Below are 19048 nucleotides of genomic sequence, written 5' to 3'. Positions count from 1 at the left end.
ATTCTTTTAGCACTGTGTAAGCACATGTGTCCTGGACCAGATTGAAGCACCGCCTGTTCAACTGATATTTTCTGTAGAGTGCTGATCACACTAAGACTCATTATGGGCATAGCCCCTTCAGAAACGTCCATAATGCAAAATAATTAATAGAATAAATGTCTGAGGTAAAACACAGCCCTCTATGCACTCTCCCCTCTCCTCCTCTCCTCTCCTTAGCAGCGGCGGTTAAATTTCAACAGTGGGGGGGACCCCTGGTGGAACGAGGAAGATGTAAGACACGTTTCACAGAGGCTCCGCTGGAATGATATTTTTTTTTTTTTACTTTACACTTTTATATTACACTTTTGTATTTTTTCTGCCAGCTTTAAGCCTTAATACTGCAGCCTTTTACTATAGGTAAACTTATTTTTTTACTTGCGGACACTCTATGATGGCAGGCCGAGGGAGAAATGATGCTTCTAAAACAGGCTGCGACAGGCCCCAGCCATCACCTGAGCAGCTAGATGCTAATGCTAATGCCACTGTGGCGAGAGCGGGTCTGAGTGTGTGTTTGTGTGAGCGTGTGTATGTGTAGTGTGTGTCGTCAACAACGCCACCTGGGATTTTAACCCAGGAAATAGCCATACAAGGCCAACACTAGGGCTGCAACTAACGATTATTTTGGTTGTCGACTAATCTAACGATTATTTTTTCGATTAGTCACAATTATTTTCGACTTTACCTCATATTCTCAGAGCAAATTAAAAACCCATGAAACATGTATTTGAAAACATAATATTTTGAAACAACTGCATTTTTAAATTGTTATTTTAATGAAACATAAATTGACAAAATAATACATTAAAGTGCAAGTTGTGATAACAAAAACATAATGTACAAATAACTTTACTATACTATAACTATAGCTTTTTGAAATAGTGCTGCCAAGTCCAAAATTTCAAATAAAACTAGTAAATGTAAATAAAATTAAAAAAATCCAGTACAAATGACTGTATAATTCACAAATTCTTCAAATTGCAATGCAGGAATGTGAGCATATCAACATACTCAGGTGTGAGGCTGGCTCTCTTCTTGGAGGTTATGTTCCCAGCAGCTGAGAACAGTCGCTCAGAAGGAGTAGAAGTGGCAGGAATGCACAAGAATGACCAGGCTAATGATGCAAGACTTGGATATTTTGCTTCATTTGACTTCCACCAAGATAGGGGATTAAAGTACATCAGTACCTGCAATGGGACAACAGATGAAAATTAGGCTTGTGAAAAAGTATGGCATGTTACAGTTGATGTTAAATGTTAATTAATAAGAACTGTTCTTATTTAAACACATAAATCTTGCCTCGTTGGTGATAGCTTGGTTGTGAGCATCCTGTTCAGCAGTCTCACTGTCAGTATCTGTTGAGGAGTCACATCCAAACAGTGAATCAAGAGACCCATTTGAAGTTCTCTTAGCACATGTAATGGCTTCCTCATTCTCACTGGCACACTGCCTCTTTGCAGTTTCTTCTTGCATGGACTGTAAGGCAAGAGATTGGACTTTACTTTGAAATTTCTGACACCAGGTTCAGTGTTCAGTTTCTGAAAACGCGGGTCCAGTGCAGCTGCAATGATCTGTGTGTTTGTGTTGTCATCTTTGACAGTGACTTCTCTGGACCAGCGTGCAGTTGTCTCCTGTGAAGCAGCTGCCTGGAATGCCAGAAACAGAAGCTGTATCATAGGTGGTCTGAGTGGACTTCTGAAGCCCTCTGACCAGAGGAGGCAGGGCAGAGGCGGTAGCATAGGTTTCACCACTCAGGTAGACAGTGGCACTTTCAAAGGCCTGAAGAGCTTTTGCCAGTTCCTCAAGCAAGGCCGACTGGTCTGGTTTCAGGTCGAGATGCTGTTTCCCTTTCTGTGTTACTGTTTGGGTTAGACAATGTTGCAGTCAGCGGCCATCTCTGTTCTAGCAGACGAGTCACCATGTAAAAGGTGCTATTCCACCTAGTAGAGACATCTTGGATAAATTTCTTCTCTGGGATTCCCATTTGTTTCTATTTGGTCTTCAGCTTGCTTGAGGCTAGTTCACTTCTTTTGAAGTGCTCTACAAGACACCTCGCTGCTCCTAGTGTTTTAGTGATCTGAGGATGTTTCAGAGCATGACCGATCACCTATTGTGGCCAAGTGTGGCCTGCACAGCGGACTGAATTCCACCCATGCTTTTCTTTCAAAATGTTTGCAGCCAGCACTGTGTCAACATTGGAGCCATTGTCATGGACAACAGCCACAATCTTGCTAGCAGGGACCTCAAACCTTGCCATGGCATACTCAATCCATGCAGCAATGTTAACTCCAGTGTGTCGTTCTTCCAGTGGCATGGTGGTGAGGCAGAAGCTAGTGAGTTCCCAGTCATCACTTAAAGTGACAAGTGATGCCAAAATATGCCTCTGTGGCAATACTGGTCCAGGCATCAGCTGTCAGGGCAATCTTGCTCTTAGTTGATTTAAGGACGTCTATAAGATAGATTAATGTTGAGTCGGTGTGTAGCTATGCCAAAACAATGTCGGACTCCGTAGTTTTCTCCGGGCCCCTGCCAAACCTAACCAGTGATGACATGTTCAGCCGCATGTCATCATTCAACCACTGGCTGTCAAGGTGGTGTCCAGCAAACGATGTGGGCTTTGTTGATAATTGGCGGACTTTCTGGGGAAAACCTGGTCTCATTAGGAGAGACGGCATCCATCCCACTTTGGACGGAGCGGCTCTCATCTCTAGAAATTTAACCCATTTCATTAGCCAACAACCAGCCTGACAACCCAGAGTTGAGACCAGGAGGCAGAGCTGCAGTCTTACACGCTTCTCTGAGCTTCCATTAGATCAGTTGCTCCATTGAGACTGTGTCTGCCCCCCGACCACCTAAATTAATTAAATTAATCAAATCAAAAGTCCACAGAAGAGGAGTTGTGCATGAAAATCTAATAAAAATTAACAGCAACTCTGCAATCTCAAAACAAGACAAGAGAATTAAATGCGGACTCCTAAATATCAGATCCCTGTCATCGAAAGCTGTACTAGTAAATGACTTAATTTCAGACTGTAATATTGATTTATTCTGTCTTACTGAAACTTGGCTGCATCCTGAAGAATATGTCAGCCTGAATGAATCCACTCCACCCAGTCATATTAATACTCACATTCCTCGAGGCTCCGGCCGAGGAGGTGGTGTTGCAGCTATTTATGACTTAAGTCTGTCAATCATTCCTAAACCTAAATTAAATTATAACTCATTTGAAAGCCTTGTTCTGAGTCTTTCACATCCAACGTGGAAAACTTTACAGCCAGTTCTATTTGTTGTAGTGTATCGAGCACCTGGTCCTTACTCAGAGTTTTTATCTGAATTCTCTGAGTTTTTATCAAGTATAGTCCTCAAATCAGATAAAGTAATTATTGTAGGTGATTTTAATATTCATGTGGATGCCGTTAATGATAGCCTTAGTACTGCATTTATCTCATTATTAGACTCCATTGGCTTCTCTCAGTGTGTACATAAACCAACTCACTGTTTTGACCACACCCTTGACCTTGTTCTAGCTTATGGTATCGAGATTGAAAATCTAACAGTTTCTCCACAGAATCCTCTTTTATCAGACCATCACTTAATAACTTTTGAAGTTCTATTACTGGACTACACACCATTAGGCAAAAACTCCTTCACTAGATGTCTATCTGATAGTGCTGTAGCTAAATTTAAGGAAATTATACCGCTGGCACTAAATTCAATGCCATGTCTTAATATAATAGAGGACTCCTCCGCTAACCTCAGTTCCTCACAAATCGATCATCTTGTTGATAGCACTGCAGGCTCATTGCGAACAACACTGGACTCTATTGCCCCCCTGAAAAGGAAACCTATAAAGCACAGGAGGTTAGCACCCTGGTATAACTCGGATACCCGCAAATTGAAGCAAACATCACGGAAATTTGAAAGGAAATGGCGTTCCACCAACTTGGAAGAATCCCGCTTAGCCTGGAAAGATAGCCTTAAAATATATAGGAAGGCCCTCCGCAATGCCAGAGCAAGCTATTACTCGTCATTAATAGAGGAAAACAAAAACAACACCAGGTTTCTTTTCAGCACTGTAGCCAGGCTGACAGAAAGTCACAGCTCTACTGAACCATGTATTCCTACAACGCTCAGTAGTAATGACTTCATGAGCTTCTTTAATGATAAAATTTTAACTATTAGAGACAAAATCCATCATCGCTTGCCCTCAACTGGCACTATTGTATCTTTAAACACAGGAACCTCAGAAACAGTTGTAAATTCTGACTTATATTTAGACTGCTTCTCTCCCATCGACCTCCACCAACTAACTTCGATGGTTTCTTCATCTAGACCAACAACTTGTCTCCTAGACCCCATCCCAACTAGGTTGCTGAAAGAAACTTTACCTTTAATTAGCACATCTCTACTAGAAATGATCAACCTGTCTCTATTAACAGGATACGTACCACAATCCTTTAAACTAGCTGTAATTAGACCGCTCCTTAAAAAGCCTAATCTTGACCCAGAAGCTTTAGCCAACTATAGACCTATATCCAACCTCCCTTTCCTCTCCAAGATCCTTGAGAAAGCGGTCGCCAACCAGCTATGTGACTTTCTTCATAAAAATAGTTTATATGAGGATTTTCAATCAGGTTTTAGAGCACATCATAGCACAGAGACGGCACTGGTGAAAGTTACAAATGACCTCCTCATCGCTTCTGACGAATGACTTGTCTCTGTCCTGGTCTTACTAGATCTTAGTGCTGCATTTGATACCATTGATCATCACATTCTACTACAGAGACTGGAACACTTAATTGGCATTAAAGGACCCGCATTAAACTGGTTTATGTCCCATTTAATTAATTAATTAATTAATTAATGATGAGTCATCCCTGTATACCAAGGTTAGTCATGGTGTTCCTCAAGGCTCCGTGCTTGGACCCATACTATTCACCTTATATACGCTCCCTCTAGGAAATATAATTCGGAAACACTCCATAAACTTTCATTGTTATGCAGATGATACACAGTTATACCTATCAATAAAGCCAAATGAAACTAATCAGCTTACCAACCTCCATGCATGTCTCAAGGACATTAAGACCTGGATGACCTGCAATTTTCTGCTGTTAAACTCAGATAAAACCGAAGTTATAGTACTTGGTCCTAAACACCTTAGAGATGCATTATCTAATGATATAGCGAGTTTGGATGGCATTAACTTGGCCTCCAGCACCACCGTCAGGAATCTGGGAGTTATCTTTGATCAAGATATGTCCTTCAACTCCCACATAAAACAAATTTCAAGGTCTGCATTTTTTCATCTATGTAACATTGCAAAAATCAGGCCCATCCTGTCTCAAAAAGACGCAGAAAAGCTAGTCCATGCATTTGTTACGTCCAGGCTGGACTATTGTAATTCTCTATTATCAGGCTGCCCTAACAAGTCTCTAAAGAGTCTCCAGCTGGTCCAGAATGCTGCAGCAGGCCTGTCTTGGACCAGCTCTTAGTTATGCTGCTATAGGCCTAGTCCGGGGGACAATGACACACTGAGCTTCTCTCTCCTCCCCTCTCCTCTCCTCTCCATCTGTATACATTATGCCTGTATACATGCCCCATCTCTGCATGTCACTGACTTACTTCTTCCCCGGAGTCCTTGTGCTTTCTAGTCCTACAGGCTCCCATGGATCCTGGCCGCGCCCGGGTCGTGGATCGTGGATGCGCCCACTGCTATGGCCCTGCCTGATCGTGGATGCGCCTACTGCTATGGCCCTGCCTGATCGTGGATGCGCCTACTGCCATGACCCTGCCTGACACCCACCACTACTGTCTCTAATATTAGTCACATCTCTGTTACATACGTTCCACTACTATTATTGTAATGCATTACTACATACCATCCTTACCATTAATCACTACTACTGTTATCACTAGTAATCACATTTCCATGTGCATTTCATTATTATTGCTGTAATACATCTTAATGTACTTTCACTCCTGTCAATCATCGCTTATAATTGAATACATTGTGATCTCGTTGATCTGCTCTGTACATGCGACATCTATTGCACGTCTGTCCGTCCTGGGAGAGGGATCCCTCCTCTGTGGCTCTCCCTGAGGTTTCTTCCGCATTTTTTTTTTCCCTGTTAAAAGGGCCTTTTTTTTGGGGCAAGTTTTTCCTCACTCGAATCGAGGGTCGAAGGACAGAGGGTGTCGTCTCTGTACAGATTGTAAAGCCCTCTGAGGCAACTGTGATTTGTGAATTTGGGCTATACAAATAAAATTTGATTTGATTTGATGTCATTGACTATCATGTTGACGATGCTTTCTGTCAAGACTTGAGCCATTGGAGGGGTTCATGTGCCTCTTCTGACAACAAGGTCATCTACACGCCTTTTCTTGGCACTGGAACTACTAAAAGAGAGAACAAAACAGAATTGTGTATCATTTAAGAAGCTGAAATCTATGCATCATCACGTTGTCATGCCTGATAGTAATTATTACAGTTTTTAATTGATTACATATCTTACAAATGAATTATTATTGTTATAAATCATTGCATTAAGTGGAGGTTTACTATTCAGTGTCTTATCCAATTTATATTATTACTGTTTTGTACTGATTTAATATCCTACACATGAATTATTACTGATATTGTTGCTGTCAGACAAAAACCTCTTATTTGCAAATTTGACTTTTTTCGACTATTTTTTTATAATCGATTTTACTGGCCACCCTTCACGTCTGTATACATTATTAACCAATGAATGTATTCAAAGAGCTTATCTCCAGCCGGCCTCTTGTCATGTTATGATACACGGCAGAGCTTGGGTTCACAACAACCGCAGTTGTTGTTGTCATTCGAGATCTGTTGCATTTTTAATAACTTTGAATTTTAATAAATCACTTTTTGGTTGCACACTATTGGATGAATATGTCCATTTCCGTTCTATTTGCTCGTAGGTTTGTAGCTTACTACCTACAGTTGGTACTAGTTTCAAATAGAGGTTTCCCTCACGGAAAGCGTGATTCACGCGTTGCGTGAAATTGTAGGTCACATTGTAGCCACTAGGTGGAAGCATCATACTGAAATGCAGCTCAAAAGATTTTGGGATAATTCCACATTTGACCACAACATAGCTGCAATGGAGAGTGGCGCTGTTCATAGGCCATAGGCTACTTAATTTGCAGCTGTGGTCGAGAGAGCTAGAGAGTGAATGGAGAGAGGGAGCGCTACGCCGGTAAATCAGATCAATGTTGTTTTTTATTGTTTCACAGTGGTTACGTTCAACAGGATCAGTGGTTCTCATGGGGGTCCTGTCCCCCTCCATATTTTTGATCTCTCCTGTAGCCTGGCCGGGTCTGGCTCCAAGTTTGAGCAAATTGTCTCATATCTATTTTCTGCAAGTTCTCGTGAATGTAACAATCCACTTATAGCCCACGATCGCTCGTTTAAACAGTTTCTAAGCTGCTTCGGTCGTGCCAGCAGCCTGGACCCGATGCAGCTGGACTCACGAGCGGAGCATTAATGCACATCTGTCTGCAGCTGCTCCAAACACACAATTTGAAGGGACAGATTAGATGTTAATTTTGTTAACAGTGACTTTGTTGATACTACTTTAATCGTAGAATGGAGCCACAACGGGCTGATTTCAGCCAAGAGCAGCAGGTTGTTTTAATGGAAAGTAGGCTATGAGCGATACAAAAAAGCTGATCACAGCCTGAAGCAACAGTGTTGCTGCAAATATAACAAGAGGAGGCTGCTTTTAGTTTCTGACAGCTGAACATTGCGCTTTTAAATATGAAGCTTACCCAAACAAAAAACTAGAGCAACAACTGTCATTTTTAAAATTGTGTTTTCATATATTTCACCGATTGTAATAGAATGCGAGTGTGTTTTATTGAAAGCGAGACTGGGTGTGTGTATGAAAATCGCTACAGTGAACTGGTGCTTTGGTTTTTAGGTGCTCTACAATCTCATAGATTCAAAGAAAATGGATTGATTGATTTATACTTAACGAAATGAAACGAAAACAATATATATTACTATATTGTTGCAACTTTAGAAAATATAATCCAGGGGAAAAAAGGCTTACAAACATGGACCAAAACAGCTCAGTAATACGCACAAAAATCCAAAAGAAACGAAAATGAACTAAAAAAAATAACTAAACATCATGAAGTGGTCTCAATCTGTGTTTTACGCATGCCTCTGTGCATCTGGCACATGTGTCTTGGAGTTCTGAATGGAGGCTGTATGTTCAGCTCCCCTTACATGTGAAATTTATTACATGAAACACGACGAAATTTCTTCACTTATGAACTGAAAAGTGTGAGGAGAGCTACTGTAGGAACCGGTTTTTCTGTTCAAAGCAAACAGCTGTGTGAAGTACTGTGGGGGGCAGGACTTTTGTCTGACAATGTACTTGAGTGAAGTATCCACAAACACACCCATTGGTCAGTGTAAGTGTGACTCCATCTCTTTTTACTTTTTAAACACACACTAAAATTATGGAGCGTGAGCATGTAGTTGACGCGTGTCTTAGGCCACAAAAACTCCACAGTTCTTCTTTCTCACGTGGGTTTATTGAAACCTTTATTCAAGTTACAACAAAAAATAAAACTGTAGCAATCCAAAATCAGGCAATAATCATTAGCACGGTCAAAAACTAGTGTGCTCTCCTCGCCTCCATAATCATCACTGAACCAAAGTACGCACGCATCACGTTACGCACATCTCAGCCAATAAGAAGAGCGCAGTTGTTATTAACTAATAGGCACTCTTATAACCTCAAATATACAAAATCAGAATAAATCCAACAAATCTAAATTATTTATCACCTTATGTGTAATATACAAAATGGCTCCAACAGTCAGAGATAAATGGAGGATGCTAATGTGTTACATTGTGTCCAGCTGTCGTCACAGCAATTATTACAAGCACACCTATTGGTCAGAGATAAATGGAGGCGCTAATATGTCTATTAAGCTCATTACTTTCAATAGAGCCGAGAAGGTGGAACATAGGAAAATATTTTTCATTCTAGTTTTAGAGGCTGCATTTAAAAAAAATATATATAAAAAAATAAAGTTATTACTTTACATCACGTTCATAAGATGTGTAGTGACTGGAATTCAGACTTCCCAAAAATATAAGATATATACAGTACAGACCAAAAGTTTGGACACACCTTCTCATTCAATGAGTTTCCTTTCTTTTCATGACTATTGACATTGTAGATTCACACTGAAGGCATCAAAACTATGAATTAACACATGTGGAAATATGTACTTAACAAAAAAGTGTAAAACAACTGAAAATACGCCTTATATTCTAGTTTCTTCAAAGTAGCCACCTTTTGCTCTGATTACTGCTTTGCACACACTCTGCATTCTCTTGATGAGCTTCAAGAGGTAGTCACCTGAAATGGTTTTCACTTCACAGGTGTGCCCCGTCAGGTTTAATAAGTGGGATTTCTTGCCTTATAAATGGGGTTGGGACCATCAGTTGTGTTGTGCAGAAGTCAGGTGGATACACAGCTGATAGTCCTACTGAATAGACTGTTAGAATTTGTATTATGGCAAGAAAAAGCAGCTAAGTAAAGAAAAACGAGTGGCCATCATTACTTTAAGAAATGAAGGTCAGTCAGTCCGAAAAATTGGGAAAACTTTGAAAGTGTCCCCAAGTGCAGTCGCAAAAACCATCAAGCGCTACAAAGAAACTGGCTCACATGAGGACCGCCCCAGGAAAGGAAGACCAAGAGTCACCTCTGCTGCGGAGGATAAGTTCATCCGAGTCACCAGCCTCAGAAATCGCAGGTTAACAGCAGCTCAGATTAGAGACCAGGTCAATGCCACACAGAGTTCTAGCAGCAGACACATCTCTAGAACAACTGTTAAGAGGAGACTGTGTGAATCAGGCCTTCATGGTAGAATAGCTGCTAGGAAACCACTGCTAAGGACAGGCAACAAGAAGAAGAGACTTGTTTGGGCTAAAGAACACAAGGAATGGACATTAGACCAGTGGAAATCTGTGCTTTGGTCTGATGAGTCCAAATTTGAGATCTTTGGTTCCAACCACCGTGTCTTTGTGCGACGCAGAAAAGGTGAACGGATGGACTCTACATGCCTGGTTCCCACCGTGAAGCATGGAGGAGGAGGTGTGATGGTGTGGGGGTGCTTTGCTGGTGACACTGTTGGGGATTTATTCAAAATTGAAGGCATACTGAACCAGCATGGCTACCACAGCATCTTGCAGCGGCATGCTATTCCATCCGGTTTGCGTTTAGTTGGACCATCATTTATTTTTCAACAGGACAATGACCCCAAACACACCTCCAGGCTGTGTAAGGGCTATTTGACCAAGAAGGAGAGTGATGGGGTGCTGCGCCAGATGACCTGGCCTCCACAGTCACCGGACCTGAACCCAATCGAGATGGTTTGGGGTGAGCTGGACCGCAGAGTGAAGGCAAAAGGGCCAACAAGTGCTAAGCATCTCTGGGAACTCCTTCAAGACTGTTGGAAGACCATTTCAGGTGACTACCTCTTGAAGCTCATCAAGAGAATGCCAAGAGTGTGCGAAGCAGTTATCAAAGCAAAAGGTGGCTACTTTGAAGAACCTAGAATATAAGACATATTTTCAGTTGTTTCACACTTTTTTGTTAAGTATATAATTCCACATGTGTTAATTCATAGTTTTGATGCCTTCAGTGTGAATCTACAATTTTCATAGTCATGAAAATAAAGAAAACTCTTTGAATGAGAAGGTGTGTCCAAACTTTTGGTCTGTACTGTACATGGTAGCCTACGTGCTTCAAATAAAACATTTTTGTTTAAAAAATCGACAGGTATACAGAACAGTGCAGTATGATATACAGTAGGTAATTTAAAGCAGAGTGTGTCCTCAGATCTGCGTAGTGTGCGCATCAGTCTTTCAGCAGGAGATCCTTCGGCCCTGGGCATTTTTCGCCGTCTGCCATGCAGTCACATGCCAGTCGGTCCTCCCTTTAATGCTATGACCTGTTCAATGACTTTGTCCAAGTGATCTATGTATTTGTTGCAGGCCTCTTTGGTGAGCTTATATTTCCAAAATGACTCTATTGCGGAGATCAGTTCATCTCTGTTTTTGGGTTTGGCCTCACAGCGAATGTAGCGTTTCATTGAAGCCCAGACTAACTCGATCGGGTTCAGATCCGGCGACCTAAAATTTTTTTGCTGAGCATAAGGTTTGTTCTAAATTAAATAAAAGCCTGTCCCATACAGACGCGTGTCTCTCTAAAGGGGTCCGCTCGGCACACACACACCCTCAAAAAAAACACAAAAAAAAACTATTGGCAGGAGTCCGGGCCGTGAGAACCGGCAGTCTACCTCTCATATGGATAATCCAACGGATTTGATCTGGAAAATCCCTTGTTGTGATAGACTCATGTGTTTTCATAATCTACAGTAGCCTATCATAAAGTGGATACAATCACCGCAACTCTGTCCGGAGCTTCGCTACTTTTATTTCCGTATCCTTGGTAACAGTAACCCAGGTACAAGGATCCCCCCCTCCCCGCTTGACTTGAAATTAAAAAAAGTGACACAGGCTATTGCCCGTTCATTCATGAGAAATCATCCAGCAACACACTCAATCAAACAAGGTGGGGAATGAGAAATCTGCGGCACTACTGTACAGTAGTTCGCTCATTTTAAAAATACAGACGGGTGTGTTTCGAGCTGACGAGACTGAGGACCGAAAAAGAGTGAGACGTATACTGTAGCTGCCGTCGTTACATTTGTCTCATTGAAAAACTATACTGTATTACAGTGGCGAGCGGTGACCTTTTACTGTGGTCATGCTGAAGTGTCAATAGCATGCGCGCCCGTAAGGGGGGTATTTATTTATTAATAAAAAATATAATATGGTTTTTAACTACTACAGTGGAAACCGCTTATAGTGATCACGTTGGTCCAGAGTACATTTGATCACTATAAGCGGTTGATTGCTAAAACCGAATTGTTATTATTTCACTTATTTTTTTGTGCAGAACATAATCTAAATGCCAGTTGTATAGTTTTTCAATGAGAAAAATGTAATGAAACGGTCGTCAGCGCGATCCTCTCGTCAGCTCCAAACTCACCCTTCTGCACCTCAATCACAGACCACAGCTGGTTTTCCACACAGCATTTACAGTAACTCACGTGACACGTCTCAGATCAGTAGGCGCTGCTGCCGGTGTGTTTTTAAAATGAGCGAACTAGGCTAGTAGCGCCGCAGATTGACAGATCTGACACTTGTTTGACAGAGTGTTTCGAGATGGTTTTCATGAATGAACAGGCAATATGTCACTGTCAGACCGGATCGTTTGACGGGAGGGGGGATCGGCCAGTTTTTGTGATATTTACTTCAGGAGTAGGCCGTCCACTTGAAATTATAGTTTTCTTTTCCTCAAAAGTTCTCCGCGAAAACGGCACTGAACGCAAAGACTGAATAGAATTAATATTTTCACTCATTTTGACCGGGCTACACGATGAAATGAACCACTGACAGTTTCCCGCTGAACAATTCAAACAAGTCAGTTTTGCGCATGCGCGTTGGCAGATAAGCTGCTTCACTGACAGCTTTTTTGCCATTCAAAATGCTCTTCTACAGTAAACACAGCCTCTAGCAGTAACTGTACTACTCTGTGTCACAGTGCGCACGCGCGAAACAAGCTGTCAGCTTTCCAGCTTTTCGCAAGCAAAACGGGACAGATTAGGCACGGATTTAAGACCAAAACAGTAGAACTAAGGTATTGTATAATTGAACACACTGCCAGATTAATATTTTCAATTATTTTTATTGAAGGGCTTGGGCATGCACTGCATTTATAGCTTATTAAGACCGCTCGCCCATGCTGTATTATTATTATATTGCATTCCCCATTTGTGTTCACTGCTCCGTGCTGCTGTCTTATGGAGGCGTCCTGCTGCTCACAGATGCCACCTGGCGGTTGTTTGGGCACATTGCAGCTTCTGGTGAAAACACAATTACTCCTCCAAAAAAAAAATCTGTGTGACTCTCCCGTGACTCACGCGTGAAATCCTCCAAATGAAACTAGTACCCACTGTACAGTGACACGTAAATTTAATACCATATATTGAAGATAGGAGGCTTCTGCTTGACAGCGACGATATGCTACAAACCACTACAAAACAGATAGGCTACGGCTGTAAGTCACTGATAACGAAGACAAATAACTTTTATCGGTTCAACTCGTGAATTTACCCTTCTGGCGTACATGCCACCACTGCTATATATATGTATATATACACATATATATGTATATATACATATGTGTGTGTATGTATATGTATGTATATATATATATATATGTGTGTGTGTGTGTATGTGTATATGTATGTATGTATGTATATATATGTATGTATATATGTATGTGTATATATATGTATATATATGTATGTATATATATGTATATATGCATATGTATGTATATATATATATATGTATGTATATATGTATATATATGTGTGTGTGTATGTATGTATATATATGTGTGTGTATATATATATATATGTATGTGTATATATATATAAATAAAACTGATGTGGATATTATGACTGCCCCGTCTGTCATAGACCAAACTATCACATACAAACACACACATACAGACTGATTTAATGCAGTCATATGGACAGTGTGGTCTGCAGAGTAAAGTAGTAGAGCTGTGAGTGTTGGCTCTGATCAGTCCAGTTCTGTCTGTCTGCTTACATTTATTTTAAATTATCTGAAGCCTTGAATCCCAAACCCTTCAAAATACATGATGCTACTTTTACTGTATACTTCTGGCTTATTGTGATAAAGTGTTGGAAATTTTGTGTCTCAATTTAATTGTTACTCCTATGTTTCATCTAGGTCTCGGACCATGCTATTCTACACATGTTCTTGTCCTTGAATATCACAAGTCTTCAGCCAACACTGCACCCCTACTACCGACACACCACTCCTGCTTCAGCACCATATGGTGTCCTGCATCACATAACACTGATCCAGTGGAATAAGCCTTTCAACATCGACATACCACTACTCTTCCAGAGGTATAAGCCTTTAGGCATGGACATACCACTACTCCATAATTAAAGGTATAAGCCTTTAGTTATAGACATACCACTGATGATCCAGAGGAATATGTCGTTTTTATGCCAGTGGCCACCAACTGGGATTTCAATATTGTTTTGAAGATGTGGGTACAAAATGAATGTGTCACAAGTCACCATTAAATTTGTTTACTCATTTGGATCATTTGTTTAGGCTGAGACGTGATGTTTATAAGTGACTGTGTGCAAGGCACAAGCTAAATGCATGTAGCTATACGATGCTTTCCACCTTTGTAGTAAGTAACATTGTTATGATGCAGTAAGTAGTGCAGCGGCCTTGCAGTGAAAGGAGTTTGAACTGATCATGTGAACTTTATTTATCCATTGTTTTTTTTTTCCTCTTTTGCAATAAAGACATCCTTTATCCTGTACAATGTGCAAATAAGAGCATGTCTTAATTTTGGAGCTTGACTAAGAAAACACATTGAAATGTCTTAGTTGAAAGCCAGTATTGCAAATCCTGGTGGAAATATTGTCTAAATGTGAATTTGTCATTGTTGTCTTCATATACTCAATAAAACATTTGCACTTCTGAGCCAGTCGAATGTTGTGTTGCTAGTGATTTCTGTTTAACAGAAAAATGCTCACTGGAGGATTGTTGTAGACATCGGGGTGTTTTTCTCATGAGCTTAAGAAATGAGAATGTGTAAATGTATTGACTACGCCTGGAATAGTTCACTGCTGCCAATGTCCAGATGCAGGTTCCTATATCTGCCAGAGGGTGGCACTGTAGACATTTGATGACTTGTTTTCATTCATGGTCTAACAGCCACTGAACCTAGACCTGTTTACAGTCTGGCTAGTTGTTATAAAGAAAGTGCTGAAAATGTAGCGTCTCAATTTAATTGTTACTCCTATCTTTCATCTATCGGATCATGCTATTCTACACATGTCTATGCAGCAGCATTTGTTCAGAATTAGAATCAGATTCAGAAATAGTTTATAATCCCCGAGGGGAAATTGCTCCCATTCAAAATTCAGAATATGCAGAAATAATAATAATAATAATAATAATATTAGGAGTTGAACAAAGTGTTGAATGTACTCCTGTGGCTGACCACCACGTCATGGCGTGGATGAGAGCCATTGTTCAAGATGACATGTAACTTGGACAGCATCCTCCTCGCTGACACCGCCGTCAGAGAGTCCAGCTCCACTCGCAACAACGTCACTGGCCTTGCGGATCAGTCTGTTCAACCTTTTTGCGTCCGCTACCCTCAGCCTGCTGCCCCAGCGCACAACAGCATAGTATAGCACTGGCCACCACAGACTCATAAAACATCCTGAGTATAGTCCGGGAGATGTTGAATGACCTCAATCGTGTCAGAAACTAGAGATGTATGTATATATATACAATAGTTACATATACCACTCCTGCTTCGGCACACATTTCCCTGAGATCATGGTAGTATTTTCATACATTAATGTAAAACAACAATTGTGCTTCCTGCTGGAAAGCGCAGGCACAGACACTGTAAACACGAGCACTTATTGCCAGAGACCGTACTTGCGAAGCAAAATACACGAGTGAAAGAATTGTACAATGCTTTCCATTCTCGACTCAGTGGCGTACTAGATAGCGTGACCACCCGCCCAGGAGAATACTAAGCACGAGACCGCTGATCCAAAGGGGCTGCTTTATGCAACTTTCTGTTTCTTTTGTGCCATAAACAAACCTTTTATCCTTTAAAATGTGCAAATTAGATCTTATCCTCATTTTTCTAATTTCTCACATCTAAGCCAGTATTGCAAATACTGGTGAAATGTGGTCTATATGTGAAGATTTAATCAACATCCTCATACCCAAATTTAGCCTTGTTCTAGCCTAGTCATCAGGTTTGCAATTGACGGCTATTACATGTTTATTACACAGAAAGTTGCTTGCTGGGTAGTGTATACAGCTCATCCACCGCCTCTATACAACCCCCAATATCAATTGCCTTACGTCATACCACAAACGATATGAATCATAGGCTATGTAGGCAATAGCAAAGTAGATCAGCGCTAAGCCATTACCCATAGTTCAAGTGTGTTGCGTGAGGTCAGTACGTCTACCACTCTTTGATACCAGAGACAGTGTTTACCTGATGACTTGAAGACATAGCTGGTAAGTTTTGCTCGCATACAAGCTCTCACAAGGAAAAAAAAAAGTGGTTTCCATGATTTTACAGTATTCCTTACAATATTTAAGTAGTATGCTAGACTGGCAATGGAATTACTCTAACTGAAAAAGTCCGAATCACCTTGTCATAATTCTACAAGCAAGCTTACGTGAAGCCATTACCGAAGTTTACAGCCAAGTTGCAGTTGCTGTGTTCGAGTTGGAATTATAATACGTTACAATAAGTTGAGGTGAACCGTTCACTTTTTCATAAAAGCCTTAAAATAGGTGGTCAGTTGTATTGTTGTGGCCCCTCAACATTTTTAGAAATGGTGCCATCGAAAAAACGCGTAATGGCGGTTACGACGCTTTTTTTTTTCTAACAACTGTAGCCCACCTGCCAGCCTGACCTTCCAGTCATTGCAGGCAATGAAAGACAAGGGATTAATATCACAGGAGTGGTCTGACCAGTGTGAGAGCATGCATAAAGCTGCCTTAGAAAATGTAGTGGACACACCTCTTTTATGGTGACATGGGATACTCCAAAAGATGGGTGTTCTTCTCTATATACACTGGCCAGATGGATAACTGGTGCAAATGTGGGCGCACTAGAGTAACCTTTGACTCAGTGTCTGGTAAGTGGAACTGCCAGTGTAGAGGGACTGGGAAATCACATTGTTGTCTCCACCGCATGCTGGCAATGTGGTGGATCTTTCAGGAATCCCCAGATCTTCTCCTGCCTAATTCAGACATCCTGATAAATGACATAGACGATCTGGAAACAGAAATACACATGTTGGAAGCTGAAATTTCAGCGTATGCCGAAAATGACAGAAATGTATGTCAAATGACCAACTATTTGTATACTAAAAAGAAAATCCCACCACTCCAGGAGCTACCAGTGGATCTCAGAAGTAAAGAGAAGGATCCCCCCAATGTTTTCTTTCCAGAAGAGACCACTTGCCCATATTGTCCGGGACCCATACCACCAGATCTACTGCCCTACAACATTATTACCACTCAGGCAACTGTTTATGGCTACACATACATTAAAAAAGGCAAGTGATGTTGATAGTTTAAAAAACATGCATCTGTTTCTGTCTGTCCTTTCTGACTGTCTGTCTGTCTGTCTGTCTATCAGTCATTATGTTACATATACTGTACATATTAAGTCTTCATCTGTGTTTGTTTGTCATCTTGTTTTCATTTGACCCTAAATGATCTACAGGTATCTCCGTGGCCATCAAGCAGTGTCCCCTATGCAAGAACCATGTGCGTTTTCAGGACTACAAGTCTGGGTTCCACAATTTCAATGACCGTGTCTTCCTGACCCTCCCGTTATGTGAACTTCTGCTTTCTGCATTGACCGTAAGTGTTAATGTTTAGAGTGAAAATCTTTATTGAACGTCATCTGTCATGCAAATAATGATGAACTACTGCCAGGGGCCTTTGTTCTTTATTTTAAGCTACTTTTCATTGAAATTAGACACTATATAATGCTTTACGTGTTATGACATCATTAAATGTACTAACTCTCTATTTTAAGTAGTCGTTGAGGTTATTGGTAACAGAAAAGTTATGTCTCAGGACTGTTGTGTGTGACAACAGCAATTGGATGTATTTTTTTGACTCAGGTTTTTATGCATTTCTCAGAACAAAACCGCTCCTGGTCGCATGCCGTCAACCCTGTCATTCTTCAATGACAACCGTTTCCACCACCAAACTGTTCGAAGAGCTTTTCACCACTTTCTGTCATTGACAGACTTCAGATTCATGTTCAGTTGTTACCAGTGTGGGGACTGCCCTCCAGTTATTATCGCAGATGCAAACTGGAAGGTAGCCTTTGACATACCAGGTGAGCCTGCAGTGTATACATGAACATCTAACTAAACTTAGTGTTGTTTGCAATTATGCTAATTATCAATAACAGCTATTGTTTATATCATTCTACACTGCTGTTGCTAATATGATGACTTTTTGCAGTCTCTACATTTAAGAGGCCTGATCCAGAGGTTCTCACAGAAGAAGACCTCAGCATCAACATCAACAGCGCATGGGAACAGCTAGACAGGAAATGATCGCCGAGGGGTTTATATCAGGTTAGTTTATTGCATTAGACATTTAAAGTTCCTATCCTAGGCCCCATAACCACATTTACATGACAAGACAAAAATGGCTCAAGGAAAGGGGATGGGTTTGTCAAACAGAAACTGTTAACATTTGATTTACATTGTTCTTGTACGGAAAATTGAAAACACTTTTGGCATAACTTTGATTTGTTTTTATAAGCTCCAAGTGAACTTTTGTGAGGTAATTATTAGCTTATCTGTGTACCTTCATATCAATCAATTGCCTATTCTGAAACGAAAACTGGAAAAAAGAGTGTTCTTTTAATTATGGTTTGTCATCTAATTTGAAAAAGGGAGATATCCTCGCGTTTTCACAAAATACAATAGAATTTGGTAGAATAAGACTCAATTTTTTTTATCACTCACAACCCTCATTTTTCTTCTAAGTATGCATCCAAAAGAATTGAATGGCCTGTACAGAAAATTCACACTGATCTCTCATCACTTGCCTGTGGCCAAAATTATAATCAAAGCTGGACAGGACTATACATACCTGTTATAAAAGTTTACCACATTGTTGCTCGCTTATGCCACAAGAGGGAGTATACCCTTAAGTGAGTTCTGTCCAGAGTAAACTGTTATTCACATAATTCATTTGATATAAAAAGTGCATACAGATCACAGCCATCAGTCCACAACAACGATCATGAATGCTTCC

General features: G+C 40.7%; 1 long non-coding RNA gene across 2 annotated transcripts in view; it reads left to right on the top strand.

The window, feature by feature from the left end:
• The window catches only part of LOC311253801, a 47792-nt gene extending 33092 nt beyond the window's left edge, over positions 1–14700 (top strand). The window contains exon 7 of one of the 2 annotated variants that reach the window (XR_014621919.1): positions 13919–14700. This is a non-coding gene — a long non-coding RNA (uncharacterized lncRNA). Of the gene's footprint in view, positions 1–1636; positions 3739–13918 lie in introns of those variants that run through there. The other variant, XR_014621920.1, reaches the window with a different exon arrangement.
• Positions 14701–19048: the final 4348 nt, after the last annotated feature.

Source organism: Pagrus pagrus (assembly GCF_965226575.1).
Source record: "Pagrus pagrus genome assembly, contig: HAP1_SCAFFOLD_45, whole genome shotgun sequence".
NCBI classification, from domain to species: Eukaryota; Metazoa; Chordata; class Actinopteri; order Spariformes; family Sparidae; genus Pagrus; species Pagrus pagrus.
Note: the sequence above shows the minus strand (reverse complement) of the source record. Positions and strands in the feature narration are given on the sequence as shown.